A 15406-nucleotide genomic window follows, 5' to 3' on the forward strand; every position below is an offset into this window, starting at 1 on the left:
ATTCTCACTTCATTTAAATCATTTCAACCTAATATGCAGTATGCACTTTGATGAGTAAATGCTTGAATGTTGCTATTTGACTGTTAATCAAAGATTTATATTCTCTGAACTGTATCTCCAAATATAAGCTACTGCTGAAATTTTATGTGCCTTTAATTTGCTCCACAATGAATTTTTTCTAGGTTATTGGGTCTCAACCTATATGCAGCTTTTACACACAGAGGTTGCTGTTGGTTGCAAAGACCCACCATAAAATATACACAGAGTGTGCTTTGTGTTAGTCCCTTGCTCACGAGCGGATGGCCTTCTTTTCTAATGATTTTTCTGCTCCTTATTCGCTGGATTTTCTCCCTATTTTTGTACTTGTACTGCTCTTGGGCTACTTCTTCTTAACAGTGTGATTGGTTGTCTTGTATCCCCCCACTATTGACCTCCAAGGAATTCCTTTTTTTCTTTGCTTGTAGAACTTCACATGAGTTTATCACTTTTCTACCTCTTTTCCAAACTCCCACAGTCTTCATTTACTAACTGATTTTTTTCTTTGAGCAACAACCCATCAGCTGCACACTGCTAATGGACTGCTCACTTTTATGCCCCCTCTCTCTGCATCATTATCCACTGAAAGAACATCACTTCCATGATGGCCACTGTGCATGAGAATGCATATGTGTTAGCCAACTGTGATTATTTTCTTTTATTCATTTCTATTTAATGTACCATTGCAAGATGGCATCTATCCATCTCATAATGGTAAAAGAACAAGCCTTGAGAAAGCTAATACGTTTCAGCGGGTAGACCTATTGGCTTTACTGATGCATGTGTCATTTTCCCATTTCTTCACTCCATCTCTAGCCTACCTCCCTACCCTTGTTCCACTAGAGCATATAAATCAGGCAGGGGGCTGATGTGTGGACTTCATTTTGATGGAGGTCTCAAAACCACCTGTCCTTTCCCTTTCAACCCATCCTTCTAGGGCAATAAGGTAAAGATTGAAACATTAAGGTTGTCTTCTTGTGGCATCATCCCAGTTTGGGGCTGTTAGGGCCTGAAAGGGGCGTTGGACCAGACCCTCTGTCTTCCACCCTCATTAAATCCTCCATGATCTCTCCCCATTTGATTCCTGGCAAACGCCATTATTGACTACTTTGGTAGTTTGCCAGTGCATCTGATAGTTACTGTTGTGTTGCTCCTCTGTCACTTCTGGCTAGAATCCACATAACACTAATAGGTGGTTTAACAATGCTTTAAATTATATGGTTCGCTGAGTCAGCGCGCATGGGCTGCTTGGAGAGACTTTAGTAAGGGCTTTAAAAAATGTTACCGCCGGCAGTGCATGTGCGCGGGCGCACGCTTCAGCAGAGGCACCTAATGGCGTGATTACTGCTGAGCGCGCACCACTCGCGCACATGCACTGCAAACTGTGGCCAGCGGTAGCATTTTTAGCTTGCTAATCGCGGCACAGGTGCTTTACTTTTAACATTAAAAGTAAAGCGCTGGTGCCGTGATTATAGCAAAAGTAAAGAAATAGATGTTTGTTTCTATTTCTTTACTTTTGCTATAATCGCGGCACCCGCGCTTTACGTTTACTGTTAAAAGTAAAGTGCTGGTGCCGCGATTATAGCAAAAGTAAAGAAATAGAAACTAATATCTATTTCTTTACTTTTGCTACAATATCGGCACCCGTTCTTTACTTTTAATGTTAAAAGTAAAGCACCTGTGCCGCGATTAGAAAGAAAACAAGCATTGGCATAGTCAATAGGTCTCACCTTTGGGACCTTATAAGTGTTTAGCCATGCAACAGTTGCATAACTAAATACTTATAAGGTTCCAAAAGCGAGACCTATTGGCTATGCCAATGCTTGTTTTTTTGTGTTGTTGCTCCATGGCTGATTTTATATAATGCTCTTTGTAGGGTTAACTATACTTCCACTCGGTTGCACTTCTGTTTAATTTCCGCCAGTCCTAGACAGACTTCCATATAATTTTATTTCTTGATGGTGTAAAAGTGACTTTAATGAGTTGCTTTTCTGTTGTTCCTGGAGAGACTCCGGATAAAACTCCCTAATGTTTAACAGCGCCTCCAATGTGTTGCTCTTCTCTAGCTCCTGTGTAGCTGTGGGTACTTCTCTATATAACGATAATCCTTGCTGGTTTAAAAGTGCCTTCAAAGGTTTAACTCTTTGATGCTACTTGGTGACCCCATAAACCTCGATGGAACCAACCTCTCCCAAAAGAAGTGAAATAACTGCATATATGGTTGCATTTATTATCAGTGTTTGTGCTGAAGGGGAGCAAAATATTTTTCACATAAGTCACACCACAAAGAACCAGGGTACCCATGACCCTGATAAATATTAGATAACATTTTAATTTTGTGAGGGGTCTGAAGCGTTATATAAAGAAGACAAAAAAACTGAAAAATCAGAAAAGCACTTTAGGCATTACTATAGGTATGGAAATAACTATACAAATGTCAGTACCATACAATACAATACAACACAGAAAGAAGGTATGTAACACAACAGTTTACGTTATTGACAAGACAGAAAGTGACATTAGTCAAATGATAAGAGCAAAAAATGTTAAATTAATAAAATATTTCAATCAAGCTAAAATAGGTTCTTGTCTTGCAACACCGAATGGATACTACATGGAGGTGCCTAGACTAAACACTAGACTTATATTAGCCCACTGAATTGGAGAAGCAATAAGGTGTATCCTAAGTAGCTTGTCTCATTCATGGGCTGCCCTTGTAATGAGTTGCAACATCATCAGCTCCCGGAAGCTGAACAACAGTAAAACTTTAAACGGCTGCTTGCTTGGTGTTGGGATTTCCTAAACATCTCTTGGTGAGGAAGGGTTTGCCGACACTACATTGGCTCCCAGTGAGGAAGAGGCTTATTTTTAAGCCCTGTGTTCGGTTTTTAAGGCCCTCAATAGCAGGGCTCTTGCTATGCGAGAAGTGCTTTCAACTGATATCTTTCAAACAGACAGTTGAGATCAGCTGCTCAGAGGAAAGTGACTGTTTCCAGGTTCTGGAAGGCAAGATGGGGTGAGCGTGCCTAATCTGTGGCAGAGGCCAGGCTCTGGAACACTATCCCTCTGCATATTTTGAGCCTTAATTCTTATTCCGTGATCCACAGGCAAGTAAATACTTGGCACTTTTTACAACCATAATTGCTGCGGCTGGTCTCCCCTGTTTGCCCTTGCTGGTTATATTGCTTTGATGCCTTTTTGGTTTTATGCCCTTTAAAAAGTAAAATGCGAAATTCTAATTCAAACCATTCTCCCAATGAGTTTCACTAGTAATGAGTAGGACGTCACATCTCAAGACATACCTTCATTTTCTGAATACACTTCCAGGAAGACAAATTGGTTATCGACCTACACATTATTTGTTGTATCAGTGGTCAATGATGGAGTATGGCGCAAGTGGTAAGTTTTTTAGGGCAGGATAGTCTTTTATTAAATATTTTCAATTATCTGCTAAAATCCTAGCATAAGAAAAACTACGGAAACAGTGTTTACATGGCATTCGCTACAATGCATGAGATTACAACGAGGTCATTACAACGACCGCGTTGTTACAACGCAAGCCATTACATCGCAAGTAATTTCTATAACTTGCTGTGGCGGGCACGCTAAACCAAGCAATAGTATAATTTACTATTCCAACACCTTCCCTACTGTTGCACACCCTGGAGTTGGAATGGTAAATTATACTGTTCCTAAGTCCAGCATGCCCCCTACAGCAAGTTGTAGAAACAACTTGCATTGTAATGGTTTGCGTTGTAACAACATGGTCATTGTAACGACCGCGTTGTAATCACATGCGTTGTAGCGCATGCGATGTAACATCGCATATTCAAAAAGCTAAAGCTGAACTTTGCACTCCCCCTTTAAATATTGTCGCTCCTTGTGTAAGTTGTTTGGACATTTGGCAGTCTGTAGAGCCTTTAATACACGAATCCTTTGTTTCGCTAATCAATACCAAACTCTCTTCTGTAAACTCTGTTCATGGGTTTTTCAATAAAAGTACAACAGTGGGTAGTTTTACATTAACTTTTGACGTTATGTATAAAGAAGCTATCAGATAGACAGGATATGCAAGAGATGTGATTACTATTGCTGATCAATTTATCAATAATGAGCAAATATATTAACTGCAATATTTATTACCTTCTTTGTGTCTATTTCTATTTTATTTTTTGTAGACTTCGTTGACTCCCGTCCACAGGTAAAAAGAAGTGACAAATGTACTGTTCATATATGCTGTTACTTTATGAAGTGTTCTCTGACTTGTTTTGTTGCATGTGAATTCCAATACCAGTGCTTTGGATGAACTATCTGTTATTTTAGAAGAGACAGACTCAAAAATGTCTGCACCAAGGCACCTGTCTCTAACATTAAAGCAAATTCATTTAACAGATCTAAAATGTTATATTGATATTTCAGTGAACAGGAAGGAAGGCACATGAAGCAGAGGAACTAAATGGAGAGGGATGTTAAATTACAAAAAATCAACAAATCATTTGTATAATCAAACTGAGGGCCTCATTTACAAAAGCTGACACAGCACTGCCCCGCAATCCATTTTGCTGCACGAAGCTGTGCATTTTAAATTACAGGGATGCATCGTATTAACAACAATGTCCGTGTGGTTTTCCCTGTGCTAGGGCACAATTAGCTGTCATTCGCCAGAGCAGGCACCCTTCTGTCATGTTGCAAGGGTGCTGCATTGTGATGATGACTGCTTTTGTGCAGAAAGGGACACCTTACTGCACAAAAACAATAATTGGTTACATTTTCCTCTTTCACAGCATGGAAAGAAAGAAGAAAAATGAGGAAAGATCAACAATTTAAAATGAATACAAAATTGATACATCATTATAAATATAACAAACTATATACATAAATTATTCTTACAATAGTGAAAAAATATTTTTAAAATATATACAAAATATAACAAACAAATTCATTTGGAGGTGATCTAATTAAGGTGATCAGGTTGTTGATAGTAAATAGGTTATATCTAAAACATATCGATTTTAAAAAATTGATGCCGAGCTTTTATCAGGACTTTGTTGGGGCAGATATATAATACATGGGCTATATCTTGAACTCCTCCTCTACGGAGCTTGCATAATCCTATCTTGTCAATTGTATCGCTCCAATATTTTGTGTAGACATTTATTGGTAAGATCCCTAAATAAAGCATAATGATACAGTTTTGGATGATGTGTTCTAGGGTGTATCTCAAATATTTTTGGTAAGTCTTATACTCAAGAGTAACTGTGAAAGATCTATAGTGTGATAACTGGGAACATTGTGCAATGGATAGGCCTAAACTTAGTCGCGGAGTCATGTTTTTAAAAAAATAACTGCAAATGTGCAGGTGACAAAAACTGCAAGAGTGTTATAGAGCATTGAAAAAGCTCTAAACCTGTTGTGAGATTTTCTTGTTTTACCTTGAAAGTTTTGTGCTTTAAGAGGGCTCTCCAAGAGCTTTCTTCTGCATGCAATAGGTCATATGCCCATCTAATTATGTTGGTCAAGAGTCTTGAGTAGGCACTAGTTATCGAGAGTTCTAGACATAGTGCTTGAACTGGAGTAGTTTCTTTTGCAGAGTCATTTCTCTTCATTCGTGTTCAAGATATGCCATTTGTTTATGGAAACATATTCTAGTGCATATGACATGGTGGGAGGAATTTTAGCATGATGATTTTGGGATGGAAGTTATTTAATTTTAAAAAGCTGTGTGGTAGATTGCTTTTTAATAAGGAAAACAAGAGAGGCAAGTAAACATCCCTGCTTCAGGCTTTTCAGAGTGCGTATCTTATGGGTCAGTCCCTAGACCCCTCATCTGAACTCTACACCAAGTTGATGAAAATAGGGTGACAATTAGCCATCAGAGAGGTCCGGAATCTCCATTTTCATTCATTTCTACCACACAACCACATACATACACTCAGTCATGCAGATGCACAAATGGACACAGACATACATAACCTCAGACACATGCAATTACACTCCCACACACTATCACACTTGTCCTATCCCGAAAATACAACCACACACTTTCAGACACACATACACAGGCATGGACATGGTTGCATGTCTATAAACATTTATTTGCATTCATACACACACACACAAACAAATATTCACTAACACAAACAACATACTTAATTATTTGCTTTTACCAAAATATTGTGGTTCTAAAAAGAACCTCTGTTTTTTAAACCTTCTTTGATATTTTGGTATTGTTTAACTGGATGATCAAAAAGAAAGCTTTGTGTGGCGCAAACGTGACACAAGTCTCTGGTAAGTTTGCCCACTGGGGATGCGCCTCCTCAGGGGAGGCACAATGAGGAGAACTATCACTATGTCGCCTTCTTTCCCCCTCTTTCTTTCCTTTTTCTACCTGTGCTGCATTCTGTAGTAGGCCTGGGCAGTAAATTCCATTCTGCTTAAGGAATTTACAGAATTTGGGTAATTTCGCGTTCCGCGGAGAACATGGAATTGCCCAAAATTCTGCGATCCGCAGCTTTGCGGAATTTGTTTGCTTGTTTGCACTTTTAAAATGCGTATTCGTGAGATATTTCTCCCTGAGCATGCAAACAGCATTCGCGAACAAGGAAAAAGAATTGCGAATGGGCAGAACAAGCAATTCCGCATGTTCTCAGAACGTTTGCGTGCTCGTGGAGATTTTTTACCGTTTCGCTGAGCTTTGCGTACAGCGACTACGCAAATTCCACCCACCCCTATTCTGTAGCACACAATGAAAGAGAAAAAAGCCTTTTAGGAATCTTTTTGTGCAGGAAGATACCCCTTCCTGCACAAAAATAATACTGACTACAACACAAGCATCCTTGCACCATGGCACAAGGTTGTCTGTGATGGTGCAAGGCTGCCTAAATAAAGCTAGTCATCATCAAAATATCTTTATTCGGATATTGAAACATCCAAGAAAAGAACAATACATTTACACATTTCATAATACAATAATACGAGTAAATGATCTTAAAATATTAAAAATAAGTCATTTCTGCGGGGTTTGTCCGGGTCCTTAATAACAGGATTACAAGAAAACTTATAAAGAGGCTGCGAATTCATAATATTTTAAAGTGCAGGGTGTTAACAGCTATAGAGTACGAGATACCAGCACAGTAAAATTATTTTTAAAATGCATGATCATAGCCAGTTTAAAACAATAGCTTATAAAATAAGTTATAACATATTAAACATCATAAAACATCCCAAATGCACTGTACCATACAATTCATAATTTACATACATCCTCGGTACTATTTACTATTGTGTGCAAGATATATATACAAATTTTAAGAGGCAACTGTAATCATAGAACCCAACCCTCTATGCCCAAAAAGCAAAGTTGCTTACACCTCATGTCTGGACTTCCTTAATTTTGCAGCTAGTCTTAAGAAGTTCACGGTGCAAAACAAAGTAAGAGGTTCCGAGGAGAGTTTCAGGTATAGGAGCGCTACTCTTACCTGGGTAAATTTGTTCACTCTTAGGATGGTTTTTAAGAAAACTGCCCGTGGGTATTCGTATAATGGACAAAAGAATACAAAATGGAGGGTATCCTGCGGAGATCCCAGATCGCAGCCGCACGGACCCTTTGATCCAATATCTCTTGTGAACCCTGCGGGGACTGCTAAGATGTGATGTAAAAGATCCAATCTGAATCTAGTCCTTAAAAATCTGTCATTGGAAGGACAGGGATGTGTTGTTTGGCCATAAATATGACACATCCCTTCTGTTTCCCTTTGGCATGGGGCAGCAAGGTGACTTTCTGCACTGCATTAGAATTTCGTAAATATGCCCCTAAGTACTCATTGTAAAATAAATTAAGTTAAGAATACATTTAGGCAAATTGAATTATAGAAAGTGAATGCAAAACCTACCACATGCATGGCAGAGAGTTTGTAACACACAGAGAACTGCACGCAGGGACTGGCCATCGGGCAGACTCTATGGCCAAACCCAGGTTGCACATAGTGAAGGTTGAGTGCAGCATGGGATTGGCATTACATACGGAAATAAATGTAATGTGAAAAAAGCCTACAAAATCTTAGAAAATAGCAATGGTTAAAATGACGTTATAGTTAGGTATGGTAATAATATTTGACTTTGCATTAAAAAAAACTGAAATTCAGTGAAAAAACCCAAATGTTAAAGGGGAGTTATAGTTAGGAGTACATGTAAATTAACTTTATATTTTAAGCTTATTTTAGAAACCAATGACATTCACTGAAAAACCTAAAAGTTAAAGGTACGTTATAGTTATGTGCACATGTAAAGTATAGTTAAACATTAAGGGGTTGATTCTGATGTTGTTTGTAAGGGCTACAAATCTGATTCATGTTTGCCAAATCCAATCTAGAGCACTTGTTTCGGATCGATTTATACGCACTTCCCAATGACTGAGTACAATGCCTGGAAAACCATTTGGTCTGTCCAAATCGGTTCTGAAAGGCATTTGTACAGGTCAAGCCTTTCAGATCCGATTCCTATAGCTCAATGGGTTTGTTTCCGAGTGAGCGAGTATGGTAAGCTATTTGGACAGCCGTTCCGAATCGTTTTCTCCAGAACTAATTGTCTCCCCTTTTCTCAGGGCCTCCAAATCAGGCCCATGGGGGTACCCAAGGGACCCCCCTTTCAAGCCAATCATAGTGTGGCAGGCACCATGGGGTGCCAGTCACACGGTGCGAGGATTTCCCCAACCACCCCATTCTACAATGGGAGCCTATGTTCTCGTTATGAACACGGGCTCCCATTGAGTTCCAAGGGAATCTGACAGAACCGAGTCTGTCACTATACGTACACATCGAAATCGGTCGCTCGGACTCATGGAGCACGATTTGTTTGGAAATCTCTCCAGCTCTGAGTCATATGGAGGGCTTTCCTAATAACATCGGAATCGGGCCCTTAATGTTGAAAAACCCAAAGAAATTCATTGAAAAAACCTAAAGTTAAGGAGACAATTAAGTGTCACATTTCTCCGAAATAATTATGTTGTAAACATGAAACAAATCTGAAATGTACCATTTATAGTTCTCTGTGATAAGTATAAATTGTTCTCCCACCATGCACTGCCATAAAATTCAGTCAAAAGACCAAAAAAAAGAAAATCCGGGTGAGAGAAATGAAAAGGGAAGAAAAAGGGAACATTTCCAGTGTTTGAGTGGAGTGTCCATCTAGAGTACAGGAAGTGAGGAGCCTCTCACTTTTAGGAGCCCTAAAGGGTCAAGATGAGGAGATCATAGGAGGGATTAGTAGGTACTGGGAGAGGAGAGACAACCCTGTGTTTGTATGGAGCATCCAGAATGCTTATTTGAGAAACCACTGGATAAAGTACGCCCCATTGTGTGGAGGGATCTTTTACACAGAATGTTCATATGGAGCACTCAATCCTGGGTGTCGAAGAACACCTCACTCTGGACATGAGTAGACCACAGGATCAAGTGATAAGCCAAAACCCAATTGATATATATGTATATATTAGTAGAAGGGCATTGTTATGGTTTAGTGGTTGGTGAGCATATTGGGTGGCCAGGGTATGTTTACAGTTAAGGATAGGTGAGACTTGTTGGGTGACAAAGGTTTATTTTAGGGTTTAGGGTAGGTAAGAGTATTTGGGTGGCAAGGATAGTGTTAGGGTTTAGGGAGGGTAGGTGGATTTAGGTTGCAAGGTATTTTTAAGGGTTAGGGTGAGTAAAGGTATTTGAGTGACAAGGAGATTTCTAGCGTTTAGAGTGGGTAGCATGTTTGGGTAGTTAGGGTATTTTTAGGGTTTAGGGTGGGTAAGGATATTTGCATGGCAATAACATTTAAAGTATTTATGGGGGGTAAAGGTGTTTGAGTGCCAAGGTTATTTTTTGGGTTTAGGGAGGGTGTGGGTATTTGGGTGGCAAAAGTTTGTTTAAGGTTTTAGGTGTGTGAGAGTATTTGGGTAGCAAGGGTATCCTTAGGGTTCTATGGCGAGGGTTTAGGGTGAGTAGGGTTAAGGGTTGGAGATGATAAGGTAATATATATATATATATATATATATATATATATATATATATATATATATATATCTATATATTCACTTACAAAACCATAGGTTTCACACATGTTATAGTTAGCAGGACATTTCACTCGAAAAAAAACAATGAAATTTCCCCGTTATAGTTAGTTTAGGCAACTATAACTCACGCGACCGCAATCCACTGCTGATGACGTCAGATATTACATCACTGTATTTAGACACTTATTTACCCATTTATTCTTCCATTTACCTTTAGCTATACATATATTACAAATATTTATTTTACAGAAAGACACATATGTCATCAGTGATGTAATATCTGACGTCATCAGCAGTGGATTGCGGTCGCGTGAGTTATAGTTGCCTGAACTAACTATACCGGGGGAATTTCATTGTTTTTTTCCGAGTGAAATGTCCTGCTAACTATAACATGTGTGAAACCTATGGTTTTTTTAAGTGAATTTGCAAGGTTTTTTAAATGCTAATTCCTAACTATAATGTGTGTAAAACCTATGGTTTTTTCAGTGAATTTCAAAGGTTTTTTAAATGCTAATGTATGTTTTTTTTAATGTAATTTTCAGCTTGCGCGAGCCGTGCGCGCACGGTGCGCGAACTTCACAGAATTTTTTTCGTTTCTGATGTGCGCGCACGCTGTGCGCGCTCCGCGATTTTTAGCAAAAAAAATAAAGAACATTTTGGCCCTTGGGGGTCCTTATGGGACCCCCTGACAACGGCTAGGAGGTCAGGAACTGTCCACCCTGCCCCTTTTCACGTTCTCCACCTTTGTTTTTCACCCCCTCAGACTGCGAGAGACAAAATGGCGGCCGACACTTCCTGGTTTCGACCGATTCGAATGTTTACTAAGATCTAACAACCAATCAGAAGTGCGCTCGCGCACGGCAGGGTGCTGGCACCGTGCACGCACAGTGCGCGGCTATAGATATGTATATGCTTTTAACTGCAATTTTCTCAGGAAATACTGAACAGATTGACTCCAGACATGCAAAACCACATCCCTCACCTGAGGACTACCTCTCTGCCAAATTTCAAGTAATTCTGTTCAGCCGTTTGGGCTGTACCTTGGACTAAAGGTCCCTATGGAAAAATGCATTGGGAAAATGCGTTTTGGGACCCCCCTTTTTTCTCAGCCCCCGCTTTATGAATCACCGTGAAACATTCAGGATAGGAGCGGACTGTGCGCTGGCTAAAAAGATTTAAAAATTTCCGAAGATTCGGCAATCGGCACTAAAGATATTCCAAATAGAATGTTGCGGATATCCCATAGGACCTTTAGCCGCATCTTCAGCCCGAACTGCTGAACGGAATTACACCAAGTGTTGGCAGCCATCCTGTGCCTCGGTAGAACCGAGGCACAAGAAACCTAAGAAACAAATGCACAAAGCACGAAAAGGGGGCAGGGTAGAAACACCCTGACCCCCTATGCCTGGGACAAAAATTGCATTTTTTTAAGAAATAAATCGGCGAGATTCACTCACCTAGCGCGAATTTCGGCAGAAATTGGTAATTTGCCTCCGGGGTGGGCAAATCTCGGGGGCATTTTAAAAAAAAAGTGTGGGGGGTCCCAATGCCCCGCACACTGCCCCGGGGACCGCCACCCACTGGGGCTACAAAAAATTGGATGTGGGGAGGCTCTGAAGACCCCCTGCCCCAGGGACCGCCACCCCCGGGCTTCTAACAGATATGGGAGGGGGGCCACACGGCCCCCTCCTGGAGCCTTGTTGTGGCCCTGGGTACCACCACCCCCCAGGGCCGGCTCCTGCCCACCCCCGGGACACTGCCTCGCGGCTCCCACCCTGTCATTGCAAACTGCTTTGCTTTATTGAAGCGAGAGCAGGGAAACCTGCTCTCGCTTCAATACAACCAAAGCAGATTGCTTTTCCACATGGGGAGCAGCATGTTAACTTCTCCCCATGTGGAAAAGCAATGCCGGCTCCCGCAGGACACCGGGAGCCGGCTAGGACCGTGGGGGGATTGGGGACCACTCCACGGCCCACAATGAAGAGCGCCAGCCCCAGGAGATGGGGTCCCCGGGGCTAGTATTAGCCCGGGAGGGGGGCCCCCTCCTAAAAACATTAAAAAAAGGCACCAAAAAAACACGGCCCGGGGGTGGGGCAAGGCAGCCCCCCACCAAAATAAAAAATGTAAAATAAAAAGGCCATGCTCCGGGGGATGGGGTGCCCGGGGCAAATGTTGGAGTCGGGAGAGAGGTCACGTGGCCCCCTTCCTGATTTAAAAAAATGATGGGGTCCCCAGGGCCAATAAATTAGAAAAAGAAGGAGGGCTACACAGCCCCCCTTCTAACAAAATAAATAAAAAAAGACGGGATCGGGCTGAAGGCCACGCCCCCTCCTTACACCACTCTGTAAACGCGCCCCCTGGCGCGTTTGCAGAGGGGGAACTAATCCCCCTGAATACTGGGGGTCCCTGGGGGCCAACTAGCCCACCAGGAACCTCCAGCATGCGCCAGGGGGCTGTGTTGCAGGGAGGTGTAATGAGGCCATGCCCCTTTTTACAGAGTGTTGTAAAAAGGGGCGTGGCCTCTGAACACCTCTCTGCAACGCAGCTCCCTGGCGCATACTGGAGGTAACTGGTGGGTTAGTTGGCCCCCAGGGACCACAGGATTGCAGAGGAATTAATTCCCCAACTTAAAACGCGCCACAGGGCGTGTTTGCACCCGTCACCTCAGGCTCCGCCCCCTACCTTCACCATTGTACAAATATTCCTCTAAAATCAACCGAATTACGAATTCCAAATTACTAACCTGTTATCAGGAGAGAACCCAGGGCTGCATCTTTTAGCCCAGCACTGAAACTGAAAAGTAATTCTAAGCGTACTTACCAGTAACTTGTATTTCCTTCTATAGGAATCCATTGTGTGGTTTTCAGCAGAAAAGTTTCAAAGTGTCGATTTTTGAAACGTACAAAATATTCCTCTAAAATCAGTCGAACTTTGAATTCCGATTTACTCATCTGTTATCAGGAGAGAACCCAGTGCTGCATCTTTTAGCCCAGCACTGAAACTGAAAAGTAATTCTAAGCGTACTTACCAGTAACTTGTATTTCCTTCTATAGGAATCCATTGTGTGGTTTTCACCAGAAAAGTTTCTAAGTGTCGATTTTTGAAACGTAAAAATATTCCTCTAAAATCAGCCGAACTACGAATTCCGATTTACTCACCTGTTATAAGGAGAGAACCCAGGGGTGCATCTTTTATCTCAGCACTGACCCTGAAAAGTAATTCTAAGCATACTTACCAGTAACTGGTATTTCCTTCTATAGGAATCCATTGAGTGGTTTTCAGCAGAAACGATTAGTGTCTATTTTCAAACTAAAAATATTCCTAAAAAATTGTCTGTATGACTTAAACACATTCTTTCAACTGTTTACAGGAGGTTAACCAGTGCTGGATCCAGGATCCACCACTGAGTAAGAAAAAGTAATGATAACACTACTTACCTGCTAAGTGAATTTTCTGCCATAGAATAACATTGGTGAATCTATGTGAAAACATTTCTAAGTGTCAACTTTTAAAATACAATAATATTCCTTAAAAATCACTACTGTAAAGAAAACGCTTTTACTCAACTGTTTACAGGAGATGTCCAAGGACTGAATCTAGGATCCAGTCCTGTGGTTAGAAAAGTAATCCATAAAGTAACTAATTGCATTTGACTAGAAATTCACATTGAGCTCAATGTTGCATTGTGTTTGAAATTGTGTTGCCCATTGCAACAACTGTAACTTCTGTACTTAAAAGTCTATTGCCTATTTGCAAAGTATTTAAACTAAAGTACTTCATTCTGAGAAAGTATATTTTGCATTGTAATGTATAATGTAATTATAATGTAATTAAAAAAACATATCTAAAAATAAATAGTTTGAAAAATGTAGTAAATCAGTATCAAAAATTGTCATTTACAAAACCTTTGAAATTCACTTAAAAAACCATAGGTTTCAGGCCTGATATAGTTAGGAATTAGCATTTAAAAAACCTTTGAAATTCACAGAAAAAAACATAGGTTTCAGGCATGATATAGTTAGGAATTAGCATTTAAAAAACCTTAGAAATTCACTGAAAAAACAATTGGTTTTAGGGGTTTTATACTTAGCTGAACATTTCACTCGAACAAAACCATTGAAATTCCTCCAATATAGTTAGTTGTACTAACTACATCTCGCGCGCCCGCAATCCACTGCTGATGATGTCACATATTACATCATTCATGACATGGTCAGTGACATCACTGATGTGGCGATGGCTGCTTCATTTTCAAGAATCGGTTGTTCTAGTGGATCCTGACTCAGTGGAGCAGAACTTTGACTATCTTGATAACTATCTCAGGCAATCTCCGCTGCAATAGTAGCTTCTTGATTGATTTCTTCATTCAACATTTTCAGATCATTTGCAAAAACTGTGCATTCAATGCTATCTTTACATGCATTGAAAGAATCTACATAGCACTCAAAATCTCCAAGTAATTCTATTTCTGTACGCCAAGGCTTGTAGAGTTGCAAACGTGCTAAATAGTAATTTTATCAGGAGTATCACAACTCCGTTTCCTGTGATTAATCAGATTTCCTTTACTATGTTTCACCAAACATCCTTCTGAAACAATCACTACATATTTTCCTTCCTGTATGTTTTCTGTAGTATTTTTCTAAAAACTGTAAAATTGCAGCAATTCATAGAGATATATGTTCTCAAGATGACGACTTCTTTTTGGATAGTATGTATCCAACATGTTTATTTTGAGAATATCTGTACTTCCTGGTTCATTTATTGCTAAATATTTGATTTCTTGTACAGGTTTAAGTACTCAGTTTCGCACTGCAGCAAGACCTAGACTCACCCAAATGATTCTTCTTGACTTTGAATATAGGCTTGCATACAACAACCAATCCAAGCATTCAAATGCTCCCATCTCTCGATGGGATAACATCTTCAACTAAAACTATGTAATTTCTTACTAAGACTCTTCTCATGGGAAATGTATTTCAACATTTCTTTCAACTCCGTCTTTTCTGATTTAGTTATGTATGATGTTATATACCGAGCCATAGCAATGGAATTATCCGCAACATACTAGATATCCATGTTAACATTCCACATTGACAGTATAACTGGATTATAATCATTAATATACTTTGATTCTTCACTTCTTTTCAAATTGTAAGTATTTGTGGGTGATTTTCTAGTGATGGTATGTCTCACTGCTGACATGAAACTTTTCACTCTTCCTTTGAATATTACTGGACGTGGAAATCCAAAACGACATTTGGTATAAAACTTTTCCTTCGACTTGTATTTCCGTCGATAGTATTTCCCACATCG

General features: G+C 40.2%; 1 long non-coding RNA gene across 1 annotated transcript in view; it reads left to right on the top strand.

Moving 5' to 3' along the window:
* The window catches only part of LOC146806006 (uncharacterized), an 86261-nt gene that overhangs the window by 20100 nt on the left and 50755 nt on the right, over positions 1-15406 (top strand). The window contains exon 2 of the long non-coding RNA XR_014967953.1: positions 4215-4237. This is a non-coding gene — a long non-coding RNA (uncharacterized LOC146806006). The remainder of the gene's footprint in view (positions 1-4214; positions 4238-15406) is intronic.

The sequence above is a fragment of the Triturus cristatus genome, chromosome 8 (assembly GCF_964204655.1).
Source record: "Triturus cristatus chromosome 8, aTriCri1.1, whole genome shotgun sequence".
NCBI classification, from domain to species: Eukaryota; Metazoa; Chordata; class Amphibia; order Caudata; family Salamandridae; genus Triturus; species Triturus cristatus.